This window comes from Octopus bimaculoides, chromosome 1 (assembly GCF_046866305.1).
Source record: "Octopus bimaculoides isolate indiv1 chromosome 1, ASM4686630v1, whole genome shotgun sequence".
Lineage (NCBI taxonomy): Eukaryota > Metazoa > Mollusca > Cephalopoda > Octopoda > Octopodidae > Octopus > Octopus bimaculoides.
In genome coordinates this window covers 107,691,196-107,708,785 of record NC_142928.1, presented here as the reverse complement: position 1 = coordinate 107,708,785, position 17,590 = coordinate 107,691,196, and the positions used below count along the sequence as shown (strand labels likewise).

Genomic DNA, 17,590 nt, shown 5'->3' with positions numbered 1-17,590 from the left:
TACCTATGAGTATGTTTGTATGGAAATATATATATATATATATATATATATATACAGTGGGGGGAAATAAATATTTGTACATGTCAAAATTCTTTATTTAATTTCTAATGAACATAAATGTGATATACCAATACTATATTTGCATACACATGCATAAACTAAGAATATGCAAATAAACTAATAAATTATAGTAACTAATGAATTTATATACAATTATAAATATTTAGGGGTGAAAAAAGTATTCGTACAGAACATAAATAACTGATAATTCTGATTTAATACTTTGTAGCATAACCATTATTCAGTTCCACTTCAACCAATCTCTTCTTGCAGTTCTTAATCAGTGACTCGCATGTTTCTTTAGGAATTTTTTCCCATTCTTTTTGACAAATTTTCTTCAAATCTGGAATGCACGTTGGGGCTCTTGAATGAATTTTAATTTTCAAATAACACCACAAATTTTCAATAGGATTCAAGTCAGGTGACTGGCTTGGCCATTCTAATAATTTTATATTGTGATTGACAATCCATTTTTTGGTAGACTTCGCAGTGTGCTTAGGGTCATTATCCTGTTGTAAAACCCACCCTTCACAAAGCTGGAACTGTTCTACAGAGTCCCATAAATTATTGTTCAAAATATTTTGGTACATCTCTGCATTCATTATACCATCTATCACATGTAAATTGCCAGTGCCATTTGCAGAGAAACACCCCAACACCATGATGTTGCCACCTCCAAACATTCATCATCATCATCGTTTAACGTCCGCTTTCCATGCTAGCATGGGTTGGACGATTTGACTGAGGACTGGTGAAACCAGATGGCAACACCAGGCTCCAATCTGATTTGGCAGAGTTTCTACAGCTGGATGCCCTTCCTAACGCCAACCACACAGAGAGTGTAGTGGGTGCTTTTACATGCTACCGGCACAAGGGCTAGTCAGGCGGTACTGGCAACAGCCACGCTCAAAATGGTGTATTTTATGTGCCACCCGCACAAGAGCCAGTCCAGGGGCACTGGCAACGATCTCGCTCGAAAATCCTTACACATGTCACAGGCACAAGTGCCAGAAAGGCGATGCTGGGCACAGGTGCTATCCCGATTTCGCTTTCGGAAAATAGGCTGTACCATCTTTCTTCCAAACATGACCTTGTGAATTTTGTCCTAAAACAATTCAATTTTTGACTCGTCTGTCCACAGAACATTTTCTCAATGTATCAGATTTATCTTTATGTTCATAAACAAATTTTAAACGGGCCTCTCTATGCCTTTTAGTCAACAGCGGAGTTTTTCTAGGAGAGCATGACTTCAGTTCATTCCTATGAAGTTCATTGCTGATTGCTTGTAGTGTAACACTAGTTCCTGAAGCTAACAAATCTTGCAACTTCTTTCTGGTGATCATTGCGTTTTTTTCCCATTGTTCACTTCATTTTTCTTAAAGATCTAGGGGAAATCTGGTGTGGTGCACCGGATCTTATTCTGTTTTCAACAATTCCTGATTTTTTTTATATCTTTGAATAAATGAAGATATGGTAGAAAATGGAATACAAAGGGTCTCTGATATTTTCCTGTAACTTTTACCTGCTTTCCACTGTTCAATAATTAAGTTTTTCACTGAATTTGTGAGTTCTTTACTTTTCGCCATTATTACGACACAACTTTATATTGTCTCAGTACTAAATGAAGAAGCTAGTGTTTTGACACTTAAAAATGACTATTGATAAGATTATTGGAACAAACGAGAAAGTTCTAGTTAAAAAAAATTATTTTAACAGTATTTTGTGGCATAGAAAAATCATAAATTTATTCTGTACGAATACTTTTTTCACCCCTAAATATTTATAATTGTATATAGATTCATTAGTTACTATCATTTATTTGTTTCTTTTGCATATTCTTAGTTTATGCATGCGTATGCAAATATAGTATTGGTAAATCCCATTTATGTTCATTAGAAATTAAATAAATAAAGAATTTTGACATGTACGAATATTTATTTCCCCCCACTGTATGTATGTGTATGTATTCCTCATGTATATAGTTTCATTCTTACATAACTAAAATAATCTTAAGATATATAGATTTCATAAATTACAATATTACTCCTCTTATAATAACTTTCTCACACCTCTGTTTATATTTTATCTACTATGAATAATATAATGCATCTAATACTACTACTACTACTAATAATAATAATTGATTCATTTGTATGCATATACATGCATATGCATGTACATTTAAGTGTAGGTATATGTATGTATATGTGTGTGTATTTATATTTATAACTTAACCTTATGTACTTTCTAAAATCTCTGATGAAGCCTAGAGAAACACCCAAGTACCTCAATATTTCTCCTACTAATTACTTCAGTCCACTGGAGGGATAAAAGTAGAAAGAGGTATTATTGCCTCTGGACTAAAACAGTGGTAAGATATTATCCCAATTTCTATTGCTATATGTTATATATTTTAATAATTACTGATATTTTTATATATCATATGTAAAGCATGATATGTTATACATGTATGTATATTGTTATAATTATCCTTTCCGTAAATAAATAAATTGACATAATATAATGCCTAAAAGTTGATGAATACCACCTATTGATCCCCTCCATTTTCTTATTGCGCTCTCTCTCTCTCTCTCAATACATATACATATATATATATATATATATATATATATATATATATATAAATATACACACACACATATATATATAATCTTGGACGTGTTCCAGTCTTTGGAATGTGGCTATGCCAGGGCATTCGAATCAACACAAGTACTTATTTTTTTAAAGTCTCGTATTTATTCTATTGTTGACTTTCGCCAACAGCTAAATTAAAGAAACGTAATGAAACCAAAAAGCGTTTGTGAAGCTATGTGTATGGGACACGGGACACGCATACACATGTGCATATATACACGACATGCTTCCACACATTTTCAATAAACGAGACTCACAAGCGATTGATGGGCTAGGGCTTTAGCAGAGGACACATTGCCAAGGTGTCCAGCGGCATTGAACCCCAAACCACGCGTTTGCAAAGCAAACTTCTTAACTGCAGAGCCGTGTCTGCTGCTATGAAAAACCGGCAGCATATATACAAATGAATTATATCTGTATAAATATGCATAATCATTCATACATACATGTACACACACATATATAATTATACATACATGTGTTTCAATCATTATCATCATTTTAACGCCCACTTTTCCATGCTTGTTTGGATTGGACAGTGTTTACTGAGGTAGATTTTCTACCTGATAGTGCTTGTGTGACAGTGACATTCATTTAAAACTAACACACGATGCCAAGACAAGGAGCACACACACACACACACACACACACAAAACGGGTCTTTCCGTTTCCGTCTACCAAATTTACTCACAAGGCCCGGAGCTATAGTAGAAGATACGGTAATTTTTCAGATTAACACTCGTACGATCTTCACTAGGGTGTTGGGGTTAGGGTTTTAGGGTTATTGTTTAGGGTTACGGTTACGGTTAGGGGCGGAATTCCCTAACCCAAACCCTAACCCTAAAACCCTGACCCTAGTGAAGATCGTGCGGGTGTTAATCTGAAAAATGACCGAAGATACTTGCTCAAGGTGTCACTCAGTGGGGCTGAACTCGAAACCATGTGGTTGGGAGTTGAGCTCAGCGGGATTTGATTGCTTGGACGAATGCCACATAGTATTTTTCTGATGCTCTAACAATTCTGAGAAGTCACAAGCATATTTCTGTTCGAAGAGCAAAGTGTATGGTGTACTGAATCTATCCCAGTATATTATATTAATCTAACGAAAAATTAATTTGATTATTGGAAGGAAGAAAGACAAAAAACGGAAAGGTAGGGAACAAAAGGCAGGAAGAAACACAAACAGAAAGATAGAAAGAAAGACAAAAGGAAAGAAAGAAACGTAAAGTTGTCACCGGCAGAATTTGAACAAGCAACTGCGATGTGAGAAATGAAATACCGCATTGAGGTGAAAGCTGGACGAGGTCCAGCACCTAAGTGTTTCTTGCAAGTAATATAGTGTACATAGAAAACATGTTAATATCAGTATGTCGTGCATGTATATTTCTTATCGCCCTGCAGGAAGTAAACAAACGCTCATTAAAATGTTAAATGAAGAACTGATGTTAATAACAGAGTACGAATCATGCTAATTTAATGTAACAATTTGGAACCTTAACCACTACGTTTTTTTCTCCCCATAACTAATTATATAGTGTTCACGTTTGTATGAAGTAAATGTGTATGTGCATGTTGAAGGCGGAGGTAAAGAAAACGCACGCAACCCGTTTTCGGCGTAACAATAACCCTAAACACCGAGCGTGCGTATTCTTTACCTTCGCCATGTTGCGTGTATGTGTGTGTGTGTGTGTGTGTGTGTATATATATATATATATATATAGAGAGAGAGAGAGAGAGAGAGAGAGAGAGATGAAAAGTGGTATATATACAGTGTGTATGTGCAGTATGTGCATGTGTAATACATAACTCCAGGGGTGACAAGTTCAAAAAGAAGCTATGTCCGGCTCGATGAGCCACAAACGAAACAATATCGGACTTACAATTATGGAATACACACACACACACACACACATATATATATATATATAAAACGAAAGAAAAGTACACGAAAATAACGTGTATAGGAAAGCAATAGAAGCTGTAGGTAAAATATCAGACTAACAGTTTCTTCACTAGTGAGAGAGAATGCGAATTCCGGTGTTGAATTCCATCGTATTCCACGTTAACTTCTCCTAAGTAACACTACATACTCTTCTAATAAATAAATAAGTTGTACAGTAGTGGTAGCATCAAAAAGCAGCAGCAGTGACAGCAGCAATAAACACATGTACTCACGTTATTTGTAAAGCATCGTAGAGAAAACTCTGCACCTCAAAACTTATAAGCTTTGTCAACCTTTCTGGGGATCGCTGGGGTAGTGGACAGGTTTGTGTATATTAAATATTGCGGACGGAGAATGTAAACTACAAATTCTAAGTTTGAGAGAAACGCCTTTACTGTACAGCGTGTCGCAAGTTAGCACACGCCTTTGATATAAGTGGGCACTAAATGACGTATTGACAGAATTTCGTGTATATAGATTTTTTTTCTCTTTTGTTATATTTTACACTTTTTTTCTTTTCTAAGCGTGTGAGTCGGCTGAGATATAAAATCTACGTGTCGTTCAGCTCTTATAGGTAAGACGGTGAGACTGCTGTCGTCACAAAAGCCAGATAAAGAGAGATAACTTATTTTCGTTCCACACTTGAAATAATAATGCTCCTAACGACGATTTTTAACATTGTAAAAACAATAGTAATCAGGTCGACTCAGAGACAGGGAGAATAATAGAAAGGAAAGGGAAAATGAAAATGTTGGTGTGTGCGTGATGGCTGGTGCAGATCAGGCTTACACTTACTCTGATCAAGTAAGCTAACAATCAACGACATTCCAACCATGACCATCCCGAATTTTCCATATATTCTGAGGTTTTCTCTCGTCTATATTAATGCAGCAGAAGGGTCACTTAAGATGCGTTTACGTCAGGAGTAGATAGGTAGGGTTTTGTGCACAGGAGTATTGAAAATGAGCCATGCGCTTGTTATGCCGCTGTCAAGAAATTATTTTAGTCAGCCCAAACAACTTGACAACGTACTTAAGTCTTCAGGAAAAAACCATCACTTGAAGAACTGGGTCAGGATAGTTAGAAAAAAAAAATATGAAAACTTCTTTTCTCTTGTACTTCTCTCTACTTTAGAAACAGTAGAAGTTTCATTTACATTCTGCCATGCAATAGAATTTGGATCTTGTTCAAAACGGGGGCACCAGTATTTTCTTAACGAAACACTTTGAAACTTGGGACACTGGTAGAATGTGTCATTACAAAAAAATTTTTTCTGTTCTATAACACAAAATAGATAAGTATACGAAGTCTGAAAGTCTTTCGGTACCAAAAACACGACATAAAACACCGTTTTGAACAAGATACTAGAATTTTTCTGAAAAGTAAACTACCTTAAACCCAGGAACTATATATTTGGCCATTACTTCAGCTTTAAAGATCTTTCGTCATACATCCTGTGACCTCTTCAAAGACTCTCTATCCCACGCATGTCCTCTTGATCTGTTTATTGCATTCTTTTTATTTTCGGAAAATAAGGGAGTGGAGAGTTCCACAATCTATTAAAGGGAACTACTTGAAAATTTCTTTCTTCAAAATGAAAATTTTGAGTAGTCTAGCAGAATTTATTCCTTTCTAATCAACATTAAAAAATAGATCTCAATCCATATAGTATTCCTACAGGTGACAAAAAATTGCAGTAATAGATGATACCTAATTACAGCATGGGGTACATAGGACCAATGGAGAGATAAAAGTTTCTCATGGCTATAGTGCAGTACAGAGGATAAGAAAAAGACACAAAATCTGATCTGTTAATGTCTCCATCAAAAGCCTACTGTTAACGAAATTAATAAATATTAACTTTTATTTGCAAGAAAGAAATTATGTAACCAATGCAAGCAAAGTGAAATGATTATGGTTAAATTGATACTGAGTAGTCATCTATAGTTAGCATTCCAATAGTGTGTTTCTCCCTACTCTTTGGGAAGTATCATATTGAGTATATCATTATTAGTAGTAGTAGTAACAGTAGAATGGCAAACTGGTAGAAACAGTAGCATGTCAGAAAATATATCTTGTGACATTTACTTCAGCTCTTTAGACTATGAGTTCAAATTTTGCTGAGGTCAACTCTGCCTTTCATTCCCCAACCCCAGGTTGATAAAATGATGTACCAGTAAAATACAAGGGTTGCTGGTATTGACTAAACCCATCCCTCTCAAAAGTGCAGACCCTGTACCTAAATTAGAAACCATTATTAGTAGTAATAGTAATAGTAGTAGTAGCATTCATGCCATTGTAGACTGCCTTTAGATTAGCTTGTACCATATTCTTTGCACTAACATATAAAGAACATGGCATCTAGGTTTTTACTTTGAAAAATATCAACAGTAAGGTAGGCACTGGCTTGAAACACAAACATTATTAGAATTGATGAGATGGAGAGCTGACTGAATTGTTAGCATGCCAGACAAAATGCATTTTGTCCACCTTTATGTTTGAACTTCAAATTCCACTAAGGTTGACTTTGTCTTTCATCCTTTCAGGGTCGATGAAATAAGTACCAGTTGAGCACTGGGTCAATATAATAAACTAGCCACCTTCCTAAAAATTTCAGGCTTTCTGCCTGTGACAAAAAGGATTATTAGAATCCATGAAACAATATCATAATAGATAATTATCTAACGTCAGATGAATTCTAAATAACACAGGAAAACAAATGAACATCGTTGAAATTAGCTCATAGCAGACTTATATATAAGTCAGGCACAACAGTTCTAGAATTGTCATAGATTTATAGAGAACTGACAATTCATAACCTGAGTTGTATAGAGAAATGTGTAATTAAATGATATCTTTTGTTTCAGTCATTGGACTACAGCCATGCTGGGGTACCACCTTGAGGAGTTTAGTTGAACAAATTGAATCCAGTACTTACTAAGATAGGTACTTATTCTTTCAGTCCCTTTTGCCAAAAGTTACAGGGACATAAAAAAAAAACCCAACAAAGGTTGTCAAGCAGCAGTTGGGGACAAACAAAACAAAAAAGACACACACACACATATATATACACATAATGAGTTTCATTTAACCTTGATTTACCAAATCTGCTAACAAGGTTTTGGTCAGCCCAAGGCTATAGTAGAAAACACTAGCCCAATGTACCATGTAGGAAATATTAGCCCTACATTCAGTGGGACTAAACTCTAAACCGTGTGGTTGGGAAGCAAATCTTAACATACACCCATTACAAAAATACATTCCATAAATTCATCTACTAAATATTCTAGCAATCTATTCAAGACCTAATTCTATTTTGGTAAAGTTATAAAAAGAAAAGAAAAAATAAGCAAAAAGTTCCCAGGAGCAAAATTGAAATCAATGTTAAGCTGATTTATCATAATAGCAGCCTGCACACAAAACTACTGTTCAAATTTAATGATGGTTAACTATATTACAGAAGTTAAGTAGTTGCTGTAGAGTTACTGAATACAACTTACACAGTAAGACAGATAATTACTAGTTAAACCTGTGGCAAATAATTTAACAAAATGTTATAATATTGATAAATAGATTCTGAAATAATAACTGAAATAACTTCACAAAAAAATAGACCCATCTACTTTTATTCATATACCATGATGAGAAAGAAAACAAACAATACTTTAAAGATAAGAAATAGTATACAACATATTTTCTTTTTCAATTCTGCAAAGCTTGGTACTCAGAGATCTGATATAATTATTTTTTCCAACATGTTTCTGGGCCATGGGTATATGTCACTGTTAGTATATATCACTTTTACAACTAGCCCTCATTATTTTAGTTTAAATAATTAGGAGTTGTGTATTAAGCAACTGATGCTATTCATCATATTAAAAATGTTTTGTTTTTGTTTTAACTTTACCCTGTAATTTGTGAAAAATAACCTTGTGTGTTTTAAGTTGCAAACAGATCAACTACTGACCCTTTGTGACTTGGATGGTGTTAGTGACAAGAGGGCAACTCTAGTAGTATAAACATCACAACTTCAGTTTTTGAATTTTCTTCATGATGAACATACATTTTACTAATATTCACATGTCCAACTCATACCAGCATAGAAGATGGACATTAAATGATGATGACACTCATTCTCTCCCTGGACCCAAGAAGCTTGCTTATTTAAACTTTTACAACAGTACTTTGTGCACAAGTTTAGACACAAAGCCAATGAAAATCATTAGAATCAATGCAAAAAAAAAAAAAGAAAGAAAGAAAGAAAAAAGAGAAAGACAAAACTAAACAGATACAATACAGCCAAAAGTTTAATTTAATGATTAAAATTGTAGTATGAAAAAAATACATCAAACAGCGTTTCAAGTCTGTGTGAATATATTTGTATGCATGTAAACGGCGGAGGGGGATATGAAGTGTGTGCGTGTGCGCAATAGCAGTGTGATGGTTCATCTTTATTCGCTTAGTATTTGGGTTTACTTTTAGATTTGGTCGAAGCTTGGTTGTTTTTTTTTTTTTTTGGTCAGTTATTCTTAGCGTTTTGACAGTAAAAAGTCATTCCAAAATTGTTTTATAATGTAAGCATGTCCAAACAAGTCGAATGCTTACACACAACAAGTTTTACAGCTACATCATCCAAACCAACCAGGTGAAACCAGGCTTAGCTGCTAGTATATAAATATGTATATATATAAATTTATGTATATATATAAATGCATGTATGTATATATATATATATATATATATATATATATAGGTATGTATATATATATACATGTATGTATATATATATATACGTATGTATATATATATATATATATATATATATATATATATATATATATATACACATGTATATATATGTATGTATGTGTATATATATATATATATATATATATATATATATATATATATATATATATATATATATATATAAGAGGAATGCTAAAGGTAGATACCATATGGTCTAACCACTAAGACAAAATTGTTCTCAAGAAATTTCAGCAAACACCAGAACATAAAGCAAGCAAAACAAATGAAAACATACAAAATATAGTAATCAGAAGAAATATAGTGTTTAGAACAATTTTTTTTTAGTGACTAGACCATATGGGGTCTACCTTCAGCATATTAGGAATCCACCTAGTGGTCATTGCTCTTATATGTATGCAATATAATTTTCTGACTCTTCAGATTTTGTTCAATATGCTTGGCCACTGGTTTAATTTGGTATTAATTTAATTAATATCAATTTTTACACTTATTTAAATTTATATACATGTATATATACATACATATATATAATTATGATAATAATATTAGGGATCCAAATTTACAGGTAAAAACTCAATTTAATTTAATTTATCAAAAATAAAATAAAATAAAATAATTTTAATAATTATTACTTTGTATTTTATTATAGTTCTTTTTAGTGTATTTACTTATTAAATTTTTTCTATATGTGACTGGATTCTCATGGATGAGTTCAGGAACTGTAGTTCTTTTCTCTAAATGATATATTTATATATCTGCATGTATATATAATTATATATATATATATATATAGTTTTAGGGAAAAGAACCAAGTTTCAAGAACTCATCGATGAAAATCCACTATTTAAAAGCACAATAAATGAGTATAATATATAACAAAGTAAATATCATAAGATAAAGATAGAGAAATAAAGTCACTGAGGGGTATGTGTGTTAAGAAATGGTTGGAATTTCTCTATGAAAAGATTCTCTCTAGGAACAGACATAAACTTCCTGTTGAAAAAGAGTTCATAACTCCAACTAAAAAGATTTGTCTCCCCTTCCACACACTTCCTGTTTTGACACCACACTTCCGGCTTAACACAAACTTTTAGCCCCTTTTCTCTTTTTCTTAAACCTAACACAACTCTCAATTTTCATGCATCCTTATTTTTCCAACCATTATCTACATGAATTACCATTGAACTTTAAAAGCTCAAAGACAATATAATGTATTGGTATGTTTATTTTTTTATATATTATTTTTTTATATATATTATTTTTTTCATTTTTTACTTCTTTGTAAAAAACATTTTCATTCTCCCTCTTCTTGAAAATTTTCCTATTATTTCTCCACGTGCGGTTAACACAACTCCACTATTTACTGACTTATATATATATATATATATATATATATATATATATATATATAATTTGGGAAAACAAATTTCCAAATCAATCAGGTGCAACCCTTCAGCGTTATATGCATATACATATTGTTCTTTGGGGTCTTATTTATCGTATATTTATATATTTATCTATAAATATACAAAGTATGTGATAAAAGTCAATATTCAGTTTTGGGTGATTAATCGATATGCGGTTATTCTATTTCAGATAATACAAAAATAACCTAATGAGTATATCTGACAGTAAACTCATGGTATCTGTTTGCACATCACGAAATAATACTTAAAGGATATAACCAAAATTACCAGCTGGGTATATAATATACTTCATTAATTATATCATACTTCAGTTAATACTTATATTTATTAAATATGAAGGAACTACACGTGTTTCAGTATTGGAAGATTACAATATATATACATATACACAACTGTATACCCATATATATACATATATAAATACATATATGCAATCGTAAGATTTACAATCATTCCAACACATGTTCAGGTTCTATTTCAAAATATTATATATACCTAATTTTACATCCCTTTAAAAATAAGCAATACAATTAAGCATTAAAGATTAAAAATTATACTTTGTAATATTAAGAATTAAAATTTATATATTATACATTATAAATATGAATTAGCATATATATCAATCATGTAAAATCAAGTATATGTCCAATATACAATGTGAGATATAAGATTAAACAACAGAATAAAAATGTCTATGTTTAAATGTCATATATAACAAGAAAAATTCAAATACATATCTTCCTTTTTTTGCTGATACTAAAATAGTGAATTTGAGGAAAATTTAATAAATATGAGTATTTAATAAATATAAGTATTAACTAAAGTATGATATAATTAATGAAGTATATTATATACCCAGCTGGTAATTTTGGTTATATCCTTTAAGTATCCCACTAAACAACATACCAAATATTACACATTATCTATTATTCCAAATGCTATTGCTGGTTGTATGGCACTCCATTTATGAACCCCAAATACATTAACTTTGAAGACAGTTAGCTTTGTATTGATTTCAATCTCACACTTTTATTTTGTTTTGACACTGATTTTCCATGGACTGTGGTGAAGGCCTGCCTATTAAAAACAATAAAAAGCAAAGGAAAAACAGCTGTGTGAGAAAGGAAAGCAGCTATTAACAATATACAATGAAAAGTGTTACAAGATCAATTGTGCTAGTTGAAAAAAAATAGTGAAAGAATTTCAACACTTGGTGTACCCCTAGTGACCAACTATCATAGAGGAGACAATCTCTTCTAGATTAAGATAAGGCAGGTTTGGATGGTTGAAATTTACATCAAAAGGTAAAGAAGGTGTACAGAATATGCATGTTTAATATTTTTTTTTTTGCTACACATTACTGAAAGCTTGAAATTTCTCATTGTTGGTAGCCATGTATAGCACCATTTCATCCTTTTTTGGGAAGTGTCAGCACAACATAAATTAAACAATTTGCTTTTTTAATTGAAATTCACTCCTAACAAGGAGGTAAGTTATGAGTAAACAATAAATGAACAACCACTTTGTTGAGAGTTTTGAAAAGGACAGGGAAACAATCTAATGAGAAGCTGCCCTAAAAAATATAACATGATCAATGAAGAATTGAAAGAATCATAAGAACTAGCTGGACCCAAGCAAACTTCACAGCAAATATTAAAAAATATAAGCATCTGTAAATTGTGTGCTGGTGCCATGAGAAATGTTTCTATGTTGTAACACAGAATATAGAAAGAAGTGTAAAACTGATCACTATATAAACCAACCAAAATATCTCAGTTATACAAACGTAATCAAAATTACTATTTTCTCACCCACCTTATTTTGTAGGGAGTGTTACCCATTTTTCTGGCCTCTTTTTACAGCTATACCCCATTCAAAATTTGCGTTAGTTTTAGTATGAAAAAAAAGGAGGGAGGGGGGGGGGGGCTTCTTTGTAGGTTGTAGAAAAAATGTTAAACGTGTCTCAAAAACAACATGGTCTTTCCCCAAAACTAAAAGACATGAAGAACTATCAAACAAAGCAAATAAATACCGGGGGTGGGGTAAAGAAGAGAGAACTAACACTCGATCTTTCTAGATCTCCCAGAATGAAAACAAACACCTGAAAGACATTCCCTCTATTCATTACTAAATCTCTTTCCTTCTCCATTTTTAAAAGTAAAGAAGCTAGAAAAGATTGATTGTACTTCAGTGTAATTGTCATTTTAAATGACTGAGGGTTTTCTTTTCCTGTCTCTATCGCTTCATTCCTTTTCTCTACAGTTAAGAAAGTGAAGGTATGTGGCTCATTGATTAGGGGTATTCAGCCCACCATTGTAAGGTCATGAGTACGATTCCAAGCAGTGCGCTGTGTTCTTGAGCAAAGCACTCTATTTCACTTTGCTGTAGTCCACACAGCTGGTAAAAATGAGTTGTAGCTGTAATTCAAAGAGGCCAACCTTGTCACATTCTGTGTGAGGCTGAATTTCCCTGAGAAATATGTTAATGGTATGCATGTCTGTGGAGTACTCGGCCGTAACCGACGTACATCGTCGTAACCGACGTACATCATTGTAACCGACAGAGTGCCATTTTTAAAAAAGAGTGAAAGAAAAGGGAATGTTCCATGTCAAAATGCAAAAATATCATGTGTTTATTATAAGCAGTGAAAGCTGAGACGAAATAATTGCTATTCCGTCGTGTAGTGATTTCTCCTTTGACTCGCGCTCTGTTTGAAAACAACAGCCTACGCATCAGTGTTTATCTGGAGGCTTGGCCTCCCCGATCTGCGAGACCCACAAATGCTGCTGTTAGAACTGGATTAACACCCATAGTGACACCCTAATGACTAAAAAGATTTTCCTGTCCCATATTGGATCTTTTTTTTTGTTTTCTTACAACTACTTGATGGTTCATCTTCCTCCAGTTCACTCAGGTGGCCAAAATGAATTGTAGTTGTAATTCAAAAGGACCAGCCTTGTCAAATGCTGTGTGAGGCTGAATCTTCTTGACAACTAAATTAATGTTATGCATGCTGTGGAGTACTCAGCCACTTGCATCTTGATTTTATCCTGGTGTGGTAATGAAAAGTGAAAGTGACAACCAATATTTGCTGTAGTTATTTGTCTTTGTTTTAACAATGTGTCTATGTATCTACTTTCCTTTGGACCCCCTTCAACCTTTTTACCTCTTCATCTCACACTTTTCCCCACTCCCTCCCCTCTCTCTCCTCTATGTCTCCTTGACTCTAACTGACCTCCTGCCTTTAACACATATTTCTCTTACCTCTCAGCACTATCAATCTCCTGTCTCTCTCTGTCACTCCCTCTGACTTCCTCCTCTTTGCTGCTTTGTCTCACTTCAGCTATACTTCCTCTGCTTCTGTCTCTCCCCTCCTCTATGTCCCCTAGCCTCTAACTGTCCTCCTGCCTTTAATGTTTTATATTTCTCTTACCTCTCAGCACTATCAATCTTCTTTCTTTCTCACTCTCTCTTACTTCCTCCTCTTTGCTGCTTTACCTCTCACTTCAGCTATACTTCCTCTGCTTCTGTCCCTCCACTCTCTCCTGCTTCTGTCCCTCTCCTCTCACTTCAACTATACCTCCTCTGCTTAACACCTTTTATTTTTATTTTTCTTTGTACTACTTCCTTCAACCTTTTTACCTTTTCCTTTGAAGTAAGTGTGACACACACTACAGGTATGTACAAAAACAAAAAAACCTAGTGTATTAATATTATTGACAAGGTTGATTGGTCAGTAGTTATAAAGATCAGAACACTCACTGGAGTTTTGGGAAACAGGAATAAGAGGCCAATTTCCAAAAGTTAAGCATATACTGAAGAATTTTGAGAGAACAGAAGGAAGTTCAGACATATTTTCAAAATAATAATAGAAATATTATCCAACCCAGATGCCATATAAATGTCGAGGTTGGAAATTACTTTTGCCACAGATTTAGAAGTTATATGCAAGTCAGATAAACAAACATCATATTAAGAAGGAAAGTTTGGAAGAACATGAGCAGACAATCTAATCTGTAACAGTAGAAACCAATAAAAGAGAAGTTATTGTCTTTTTAATAGACTGATTTCTATTTTGCAAGAGAGAAGAAAGTTTTCCAACTCATGCATCAGACACAATCATTTGATTATGGTATCAATGAAAATGGCACTTAATAATTCTTTGAATATTTATTAAACCATACAATATATATTGATAATCAAACTGAATTTATTAAAGCAAATTAATTTCATTATAAAAGACTGAGATAGTTTAAATGAAAGGTTAAGTAATATTTCCGATGTAATAATTTAAAAGAACACTTACTAGTTAGTTCACTAAAAACACTTTAGCTAAAAGTATATATTGTTTAAATATATGAAATTTAATTTTCGGTATTCATGACTCATTGGCTGCACATCAAAAATGTTTATGTATGTCTTTTTTTTTTTTTTAGAACGAACAAAAACCTGACCAAATATATTTAAATACTTAATTTTTATTTTGATTGCAGTTAATGATTCTCAAGTAATAATTTAAATGCTTCTCTAGACTTCTTTTATGAAATCCAGATGTTTTGGGAACATATATAGTAAAAAGGTTCATTTCAATGAAGTATACAGTCACTCATGAGTATAAAAATCCCATTGATTTGTAAATAATTGATAGTTTGAAGGGACAAAAAACAGAGTAAAAATACTGTAGAAGTTATTCTGAAGTAGATACTATGAAGATGAGATCTTCATGTTATGAAAAACATAGTTATTTTCAATCTTAACCCAAGGGGCTTTATAATGTTCAATAAAAGTACTTCTATGTGGTCACTAAAACTGCTGGAAATTGCAACCAAATCTTCCTTAGATCAGTATTTTATTGTCTTAAAAAAGGACTCACAAGATATCATAGACTGAGATACAATATTTCAGAGTAGAAGGGAAAGAGAGAATGGTCATGGTTTAAATGCCTTCGATCATAGGTTTGCAAGATCGTGGCCAGACAACAAACCTAGAAGACCTCAGTCACAATTCATTGGCTGGATTGCTCTATTTCACACAGTGTTGTAGTAACAATATTCAGCCAAATACTAAACAATGTCTTCTTGAAAATGAAAATGGCTTTTGATTATGGTGTGATTGTTTCTGTTATAAAACTTCCCAGTTGCCATTGCTTAACATTCCAGTAGTCTATTCATATTTAGTTGCCTGGCAATTAAAATACAATGTGAAATTCAAATTAATAGAAAGTCATTGTCTCTAAGATTATTAACTGATAATTTATGTGGTCATTTACTTTTTTCTTAACTGAGACACTAAGTTTGTAAATGACAATTGACAGCTGAAATAAATGAACTGAGTTATTGAGTTGATAATGATGGTGATAGTTGTTTAGTGCCAATTTAACCTTTTCGGGGATCTATGATCAAAAGTCTATCAACAACAAATATTATTCCTTTTTAATATTGTCTGCCTTTACCATCATGATTTGGAGTGTACATTCCTTTTGAAAATTGTTTGCCATTATTCAAATTAAACTCATGAATTCCTTGTAATTATTCAGAAAATGTAACTAACAGAAACAAATTTTCTGTGGATAAATTAATAACATCATTATAAAAGGAAGAGTAGTCTTAGAATTTTAGGTCCCACTTTGAATATAATTTTACGAAAACAAGGATACCAAGCCTTAAATCATTTTTGTCAGATGTAACAGTCACAGGCTGATGTAGTTTCAGTATGTATTACAAGCCGCAAATGCTTCAGTCAGATTGTCAGTACCACAAGAGCCAAGAGTTTCAAATGCATGCACAAACACATACATAAATAGAAGTGCAGAAACCAGCAGAATTTCTTGATAGGAAATCTTTCAGTTAGCCTAAAATAGTAGGCATGTTTAAGTCAAAAAATAACTATTTGCTGGGTCTCATTTTCTGCCAGTTTTCAGTAAAATGCACGCATATTTTCTTTCCTTTTTTTCCCTTACTGGCAGTGTAATTTTAGTTCATATGCATAATGATATATTTAACACACCACATGAATAATTACTCAAGTAATTTAAACATATTTAGTAAACCTTGCTTTATTAACATAATTGGGCCTAGTTATTTTTCTAGATTTGCAATACTAATTTCAAGTATGTATTTCACAACTTCTGTCAGGACATGTGTTCCTTTTATTACTTGAATTATTATACTGACTTAGATAACTTCAGGCTAACACTGGTAGTGTGTGGAAAATCAAGGAAAACTGATAAAATTATTTATTGTTGCAATCTGTCTGTAATACCTTATATTTTATACAACAGCTTTTACATCACTGATCATGCCACCTTTTTTCTTAAATTCAATACTATAATGTATAAATTGTGGCTTCCAATTTTTATGTCTCTTTTTTGTTGGGAATTTCGTTGCAGTTTCAAGCAAGTTGAGCAGCTACAAAAATGCTCCCACCTATGTAGTTAATAGCAAGTAATTATTGAATTCAATAAGCACCTAGAGCAGTTGTTCTTTAAGTAGGCAATTACTGCCCACCTAGGAGCATTGAAAAAATCTACTGGTAGTGATAAGCAGAAAGGGAATGTAGTGCAGCCCTATATCCCCTCTCTGGGACAGCTGATATCAATGATACTTTAGGTTTGGAAAAGAAATACTGACAGTGATAAACAAAGAAGGTTCATAGTATGCTGCTCAGTAACAAGGGACAGATGATATCAATACAAATTAAATGTGTTTTTCAGTTTGAAAATGAGTCATGATTCAAG

The 17,590-nt window shown here is 32.8% G+C and overlaps 1 protein-coding gene across 50 annotated transcripts in view; it reads right to left on the bottom strand.

Annotated features, from left to right (window-relative positions):
* LOC106872289 (polypeptide N-acetylgalactosaminyltransferase 1) overlaps positions 1 to 17,590 on the bottom strand; it is a 524,361-nt gene that overhangs the window by 173,725 nt on the left and 333,046 nt on the right. For 6 of the 50 annotated variants that reach the window (XM_052969051.2, XM_089355618.1, XM_089355652.1 and 3 more), the window contains exon 1: positions 4,891 to 5,268. The exons of 37 other annotated variants lie outside the window; for them this stretch is intronic. The gene's annotated coding sequence lies outside the window, so the exon portion shown is untranslated. Of the gene's footprint in view, positions 1 to 4,717; positions 5,325 to 17,590 lie in introns of those variants that run through there. 7 more of the 50 variants (XM_089355797.1, XM_089355682.1, XM_089355758.1 and 4 more) reach the window with 7 other exon arrangements.